Here is a 9,381-nt window from a genome sequence, read left to right as displayed (position 1 = left end):
TTTATTTCTTTTCTTTTTATTTACGTTGCTACGCATACACAAACTATTAAAATAACTTTAATTTTACAATATATATATAATATATATATATATATATATATATATAATATATATATATGGACAATATTGCCAATTTTTTAATATTCCATTTTCAAAAAATCAGCTTTTTTGTTTTTGTGGCACGTCAATGATTTTTGGTACACATATAGAGAAAAATGTTCTGACTCCGAAACCGTTCGCGATCAAATTTTTGGTTGATGCGCGCAAAAGTTATCGAGGTTTTATTTTGGGCATAAGAAAAAAATCTTAAAATTACGCCGTTTATTATATTGACCAAAAACGTTGATATATATCTTCCTCCGTAAAATAAGAATATGAATATATTATAATAATCACGATAAAGATGCACATATTCGCGAAATATGAGAAAATTAAAAAATATATAGCAGATTACATCAATATTTTCAATATATTAATGACATACACACACCTAAAAAATTATTTAAAAATATCAACACAATCTAAACACGATGGTGAATCAAATGATATCAAAATCGCACAAGTCCGTGTAGCGGTTTATAAATCACAGCGACAACAAAACAAGATTACTTACTTACTTAGCTGGCTTGTTACAGAACGGTTGTTCCATAAGCCGAGCTTAAAAAAGATTTCCAAGCGCGCCGGTCTTGTGCGCAAGTCCACCAATTTGGAAGACCACGTTCCAAGATGTTGTTTTCTACTTGGTCTTTCCATCTAATTCGTGGCCTTCCCCTTCTACGGGAACCATCCGTAGGCTCATTTTTATATGCCTTTTGAGCTGGGGCTTCTTCATTCATCCGCACAACATGGCCTAGCCACCGTAGTCGCTGCAGCTCAATACGACTGACTATGTCGATGTCTGCGTATAAATTGTAGAGCTCGTGGTTCATTCGACGCCGATATTCACCGTCGACGCAGATCGGCCCGTAGATCTTTCGGAGAATTTTTCTCTCAAACACCCCAAGCGCTGCCTCATCTGCTTGCGCAAGTACCCATGCTTCTGATCCATATAATAGCACGGGTAGTATCAGCGTCTTGTAAAGTGTGAGTTTGGTCTGGCGAGAGGTGGCCTTGTTTCTAAACTGCTTACTTAGACCATAGTAGCATCTGTTGGCCATCACAATCCTTCTCCGAATTTCAAAACTGATATCATTCGTTTTATTTATGGCGGTACCAAGGTATATAAAGTCTTTAACTACCTCGAACAAAACAAGATATTGAGGAAAAATATTTGTTTTTGGTTCGAAAAAATAATGTCATCATATTTATTTTTTAATTTTATACAAGAAATTTCAGAAAAGAATGTTGGGGTTATTCGGCAATTTTACACCAATTTCGCCGAAAAATTGCCATATTTAAAAATAATCACATTTGGTGTATAAGTATACACCTTGTGGATTATATTAAGACACTTCCGATAAATCTTAGAAATCTATAAATAGGAATAAATCTTTAAATAAAATAATATTATGAAATATACATTTTAAATTGCGTGTAAATCGCGTAATTCTCAAAATCATTTGATGCGCATGCGGTTTCCAGGAAGTACAGAAGTTTATCTTCCAATCCATATATATTTTGCGAAATTTCATTTGACGGCTAAGATGTGCCACACGTTACATTGAAGTACCCAAAAAATCGTAAAACGCGAATAATTTCCGAAAACTCCATATGCCATTAAGGCGCATCCGATTTCGGTGTGCACCCTAAAAAAATACATCGATCTATACCATTTCAATGTGGTCCATTAAGAACCATGGATGTGCCAGCTCACACTATTTTTGAGATAAATTGGGTACATCTCTCTTTCGGCTGAAGTTTTTAAAGTTCTCTTTTCGAAAAAGATCAAAATCCGTATGAGGTCATTTATTGAAGCGGAAATGATCCCCAGAAAACGCAAATAAATCGGCGATATTTTCAAAAACATTTTTTGCCAAATTTCGTGTTTTTGGAAGGCCAGTTCCCGCCGTTCTAGTAGATGGATTTTCACGAAGAAGATTTTATATCATCCGAAACGTAAAAAACCTTATTGATCGCGGGTACCCATATCATTCAGTTGTTGACAGATCTAAAAATTTGGCCCGAAAAATAGGTTTTTTTAGAAATTTGATCGCACGAAATTTTCACCATCGGATGAGTATTACTCTGAAGCTGTGCATACTACATACCCAAAATATATATCAAATTACTCAGATTCGCGATTAGAATACTATTATAATCGATTTTTTGAAATTCCTGTTTGCGTATTAAAGCTAGAAGTAAAATTCAAAAAACATTCAAAATCGAGCTTCAAAATGTCAGCATCATTTAAAGGTAGATGCAGTTAAAATGTTGAAAAATGATACATAAGGAGCGTAGTCCGCATTTTGTTGGCTTTTAGTTTTACTTTGACACGAAGACCGTGAAATGAGTGGCTTAATCACAAATCGTTAGAGAACATAAAAAAATGGTTCGCCTCAACACAACACATGTTTTTGCACATTTTTTACATTAAAGTAGACACAGCTTTCACCAAAATAAAGTTTGGAGGTCAATATCATAAACAATTTGCAACGACAGACCAATTAACCCAAAACTATTCACTTTTTTTTAATATACTTAAGTAATTCCCGAGTTATAACCTCCGCTTCAGCTATGTTAAAAAATTGGCAATATTGCCCATATATTGTTATCGCTTAAAAAGGTTTAGTATAAACCAGTAAGGAAAGTAGTAAAGTCGGACTGGACCGACTATACGATACCCTTCACCACATTGGGTGTATTCTACATATGTTTTTCCGAAAAGATGTCGCCTTTTTGAAGGAATTTTGACATGAAATTGAACGAACTTAAATATGTGATTTTTATGTCTTTCTAGAACCTATGTTAAATTTCATTTCATTTGGGTAAGTTTAGAGTCGTTTGCGCACAGTGGGACAAATTTGTGTAATTCGATTAAAAGAAAACTTGCACACGCTATTCGGTATGCTGCACTGTTTAAAATTTAATCTCAGACACCCATTTGGTGTACAATTATATCCATATCTGAACCGATTTCAAGCAAACCTGCCAGATATTAATTTATATTAACTTCAGTGCGTTGTGTCAATTGGCCTAGCTATGGATCTTTATTGCACAATGGATCTTTAGTACACATCATTCTAGACATAATTCAATACGCTATGCCAAAATTCCTACAAATCGAATGATTTTCAGGGACTTTGATCTACCATTTATATAAAATCGGACAAAACTATATATGGAAGCTATATATAAATCTGAACCGATTTTCACGAAACTTGGCACACAACATTTAGACTTAATTTAGTACGCTATACCGAAATTCTTGTCAATTAGAAGATTTGAAGGGGCTTTGGTGCACCATTTACCTAAAATCTGGCGAAACTATATATGGGAGCTATATCTAAATCTGAATCGATTTTCACGAAACTTAGCACACATCATTCTAAACCTAATTCTGTAGGCTATACCAAATTTCGTGCAAAGCGAAAGATATATAGGGACTTTGGTACATCATTTACCTTAAATCGGGCGAAACTATATATGGGAGCTTTATCTAAATCTGAACCGATTTTCACGAAACTTAGCACACACCATTCTAGACTTAATAATAAAAATTCGTGCCATCCAAATGATTTCAGGTGCACCATTTACCTAAAATCGGGCGAAACTATATATGGGAGCTATATCTAAATCTGAATCGATTTTCACGAAACATAGCACACATCATTCTAAACCTAATTCTGTAGGCTATACACAATTTCGTGCAAATTGAAAGATGTATAAGAACTTTGGTACACCATTTACCTAAAATCGGGCGAAACTATATATGGGAGCTACATCTAAATCTGAACCGATTTTCTCGAAACTTAGCACACATCATTCAAGACCTAATTCGCTAGGCTATACCAAATTTCGTGCAAATCAAAAGATATATAGGGACTTTGGTACATCATTTACCTTAAATCGGACGAAAATATATATGGGAGCTATATCTAAATGTGAACCGATTTTTCCCAATTTCAATAGGGTTCGTCCTTGGGCCAAATAAGTCAGCTGTGCCAAAGTTCATCCAAATCGGATCATAAATGCGACCTGTACTTTGTTTACAATTTAACATCAACAGACGGACGGACATGCATAAATCGACTCAGAAAGTGATTCTATGCATATTCTCAAAAGGAACCATGGGTCTATCTCGATTCCTTTAGTTAATTAGGCTTAGTAAAAAAATAAGCTGTGCAAAATTTGGTTCCAATCTGGCATTCCATTCGCCTGATATTGGATTTGTAAATATTGAAAATTTGACCATTTCGATGAAATCGATTACTTCCTTCGAGTGTTACCTTGCGCACCAGCCTGTCAGACATACTGAGGGACGGATATTTGTAAATCGACTCTAAATTGCCTGAAACGGATTTGTTTCAAAGAAACATGGAGTCTAAAATCAACATTTCGACGAGGCATATTTTTGTCGTAAAATAAATTGACAAACGATAAGGATCGCAATATTTGAGATCGGGCTCTGAAATTTTGCACAAGCATTGTTAGTACTCCTAGGATGTTTGGTATTGGAAATGGGATATATCGGTCCACGTCTGGGTGTAGCCCCCATATAACGGAACCCTTCAATAATCGGTATTTTGGACTCATTCAGCCCGACTGAAACTAACATCGTTTTTACTTGTTTTATAATTTAGGAAAAGTCCTTCTTTTGGACAACCTAGGAAAATTATTTAATTTTTTTTTTTTTTTAATTCACATTGCGGAAAATCACAGCCGTCTTACAATCATGAACTGCTTTCCAGTTTATAGTACACCTAAGTCTGTTTGAAAATTGAAAATTTTTGATATAACACGGTTTGAATATTGAAAATTTTTCATTTTTTTACACGATTTTATTCCATTTAGCACGATTTGAAATTTTATGTGATTATGCTGTATGTGCTTATGTGCTTTTTTTTTGTCAAATTTAATTTTTGCGAAGTATGTTCATATCACAAAAAAGTATTTATGAAAGAAAAAAGTCTGAAACCATCGATAGTATCGATAGTTTGCGAACACTAGCTTAAAGATTTAAGTGAATTGCCCTTTAGCGCGTACAAAAAATTTTTACTGGTCAAAGGAAATGTGAATAGCACTAATTTAGGGGAATTCCCTTTTTACACGGCTTCTTCTGGAACCAATCTACCGTGTAAAAACAGACATAGGTGTATGCGATTTCACCGCTTTCAGGGCCGCCTGACTATCGACATATATAGTCGCCGGTCCCGTGATGTCGGCATTAAGTGCTATTATTGTCTCGGCCGCTTTCGTGATTGCAGGAATCTCTGCTTGAAAAACGATACAGTTATTCTTGAGTTTATATGAGTTGTATATTCCTAATTCCTACAGTAAACGCATGCGCCAGTGCCTTCCTCCATCTTAGATCCGTCTGTAAAGATTGACAGGCCTGGCAGAGGTAAGGAGCCACTAGTCCAGGATTCCCTACTAGGAAATTCAACTTTGATGTCATGAAAGTCCCTATGAGGGGGAATATAGTCACTGATATGACTATCCCCCCTACAGAAGTTATAACCTGGCGTTATGTTTAGGATGCTGGCAAGACCATTGTTCAGCGATTTCAATATACGTAGGCCCACATTTTGAAATTGACTGACTTTACGGTTTATGGAGCGTGAAAAAGATACTTCCAGAACATATTTTCACCGATTAGATTTACGGATTGATTTTTTTCATACGATAGCTATATATTCACGAGAAACGTGTCAAAATTTAAAAGCGATGGGATTTGTAGTTTTTGAGTAATCGTGGCCGCCAGTTGTAAAAACACTTTTTCGAGAAAAAATGCGTTTAAAGTTTGAGAATCACTATATCTTGCATAGTTGTTGAGATTTTTACTTGAAATTTTATAGGGACATTCTTGAAACAAAATCCATTTTTTTAACCCGAAAATGAGGCGTTCTCTTAAGGTAAAACTAATTAAATACGGCAATAAAATAATTATTATATAGTTTTCGAACATAATTAAACAAGGAATGCCACAAAAATTAAATTTCACAAAAAATTAATATTGAGTATATTGGCAATATGTAGCTATTATCAAATGACTAATTAGCAATGTTTCTTCCCTGAAAGAATACGAATAACAACGAAAACAAGAGCAATAATAATAATAATGTCGCACAAAAATTCATGTACTTGGCTTGGCTGTCAGATGTCTCCTCCCCAATTCGTTGTCCTGCATTTTTCGACTAATGAACATTTAAGCAGGCCATAAACCTGGCAAACCACATCATTAAGATGTGAAATTATTAACACATAATTTAAGATAATTTCCGAATGACGCTACGGTACCGTATCATCATCCAAATGAAATGGTGAAAAAGCCGAAGAAAAAAATGAAAATCTGCCAAGATGAGGAAAATCTGAAATAAAAATGGTTTCATTTGTGAAATTGAATTATTTGCAATGTGTCTGTTTTGTCTGTCCGATCGTCCGTCCCTACGTCTGATGCCCAACGAATGAGTGGCAAATGCTTTGATTCGCTGCCAAAAGTTTTGTGTCGCTTGTTAATTTGTGCCTCTATGATATTTTTGTTTGTTTTCTTTTTCTTTGCCATTTTGATATGAAAAGATGATGTCTTAATTATTTATGAATTCTCATAAAAGTGAAAATAAAAAATGAACGAAAAAATAACGAGTGATTCGCCACTTTTGCATGGAAATAATTAACTAGTACTAATTAACACTAAATGTGTCGCGTGACAACCCAGTGAACAATTTCGAAGAATAACTGACTTTTGCAACAACAAAATATTCTCACTAACTGAGGCCTCGGATTTCTAAAAAAGAAAAGTGTCGTCAACTGATAACTCCTTATTTTCTGCAGAAAAATATTTTTATACCCTTCACTACACTGTGGTACAGGGTATTATGTCTTTGTGCATATGTTTGTAACAGGCAAAAATAATCGAGATAGACCCATGGTTCTTTTTGAGAATATGCATAGAATCACTTTTTGAGTCGATTTATGCATGTCCGACTGTCCGTCCATGTATTTTTTTTAACAATGCGACCTGTACGCATTTATCATCCGATTTGGATGAAATTTGGCACAGGTCACTTAATTGGCCCAAGGACGAACCCTATTGAAATTGGAGAAAATCGTTTAGGCATAGCTCCCATATAAGGGCACCCCCAAATCTTCGGTATTTTGAGGTTCTTGAGCGCGTTTTAACTGAATTCGCTGAAATTTAGTACTTTGAGTTCTTATTGGGTAGCAAATTTCCCTACCAAAATTATAAATAAAGGTCCATTTTTTCGGATAGCCCCCATATAAGGGTATCCCCAGTTTTCGGTATTTTCGGGTTCTTGGGCTCGTTTTATAACTGAATTCTCTGAAATTGTGTACATTGGGTTATTATTGGGTACCAAATTACTCCACTAAAAATTTATAATAGGTCCAGTTTTTTCTGGTAGTCCTCATATAACGGTACCCCCAAATGTTTGGTATTTTGGGGGTGCTGATCGTATTTTTCGACCGAATTGACTGTAATTTAGTAAGTCGAGTTCTTATAAGGTAGCAAATCTCTACACGGGTAGCCCCCAAATAAGGGTAAACCCCAATTTTCGGTATTTTGGGGTTCTTGAGCGCGTTTTTCAACCAAATTCTTTATAATTTGGTTTTTTGTAGTCGTATATGGTAACAAACCTCCCTCCCAAAAATTGTTAATATTCGCCCCCTTTTAGGGGTAGTCCACAAATAACCCCCTTTTTATACCCTTCACCACACTGTGGTTCAGGGTATTGTGTCTTTGTGCATGTGTTTGTAACAGGAAAAAAAATCGAAATAGACCCATGGTTCCTTTTGAGAATATGCATAGAATCACTTTGGCAGAGGTCACTTAATAGGTCCAAGGACGAATCCTATTGAAATTGGAGAAATCGCTTCAGATTTAGATATAGCTCCCATATATATTTTCGTCCGATTTTATGATAATGATGCACCAAACACCCAATATTTGTCCGATTGCCACAATATTTTGCACAACGCGCTGAATCACTTCCATGCTTATGTGTGCGGAGTTTTGTTGGAATCGGTTCAGATTTAGATATGGCTCCCATATATAGTCCTCCGATTTTATGATACTGATGCACCAAACTCCCAATATTTGTCCGATTGCGACAAAATTTTGCACAGAGTTCTGAATTAGGTGCAGACTGATGTCTGCGAAGTTTTGTTAAAATCGGTTCAGATTTAGACATAGCTCCCATATGGACATAGCTCCCATACACCAAACTTCCAATATTTGTCCGATTGAGTAAAATTTTGCGTAGCGAATGCTATTGAGAAAAAAATGATGCGTGATAAGGATTTTTGAAATCGGTTCAGATTTTGATATAGGTCTTATATATATATATATATATATATATTTTCGATCGGTTTTATGTAAATGATGTTTACACGAAATTTGGCAGAAATGTGGTATTAAATTGAATATAATGATTACAAAAACAAATGGTGTATGCAACGGTTACTCAATTAGGTCAATGTGTTTATATATAGCTCCCATACAAAATTTGACCTTGCGCCTTAGATGAACTGAGGCCTGCGAATTTTTTTCTATAGAAAAAAATGCGCCTTGGATGAACTGAGGTCTGCGATTTTTTTCTATAGATGCGATTTTTTTTCAGATGAACTGAGGCCTGCCATTTTTTTATAACAATTTTTCTAATTGTCAGTTTTCTATAGAAAAAATGACCTGAGGCCTCCGATTTTTTGTCTTTAGAAAAAAATACCTCAGGTGAACTGAGATTAACGTCTTTCTTTATAAGAAAAATGTCTCCGATAAACTGAGATCTACACTTTTTTTCTATATAGAAAAATGCTCAAGATAAGCTGTAAGCTCCGATTTTTTATGGAAAAAAAAATAAATTTTTAGAAATTATAATTTCCTTCTTTGTTTGCTGGTCATTGCGATTTGTTTCATTGGGTATATTTTCAAAAAAGTAGGAGGTACCTTTTACAACAACATGAGTGTATTACAAAAAAAAAAAAAAATGTCTGTAAATTCTTCTTCACATTTCATTCGAAATGGTTTTTAATCACATCGTTGGCGCTGTCATATTTTCCTTAGACAGTTGTCGTCTTGATAGCTGCTCGCGCTCCCATGGCGGAGGCTGACTGTCGTGTCAAAATGGTTTAATTTAATGATCAAATTTGCCGAGTTCAGTGTTTTCCACAAATCAAAAAAATGACAACTTAATTTTTCTAATTGCCAATTAAACGGATAGTATCAACATTCCGGGCAGTTTTGCTGTAAGTGATTTCATTGTAAGG

Source organism: Musca vetustissima, unplaced genomic scaffold, assembly GCF_032173495.1.
Source record: "Musca vetustissima isolate MV318-11 ecotype Yass unplaced genomic scaffold, APGP_CSIRO_Mvet_v1 utg17042, whole genome shotgun sequence".
Lineage (NCBI taxonomy): Eukaryota > Metazoa > Arthropoda > Insecta > Diptera > Muscidae > Musca > Musca vetustissima.
The sequence above is the reverse complement of the archived record's forward strand: the minus strand, read 5'-3'. Positions refer to the sequence as shown.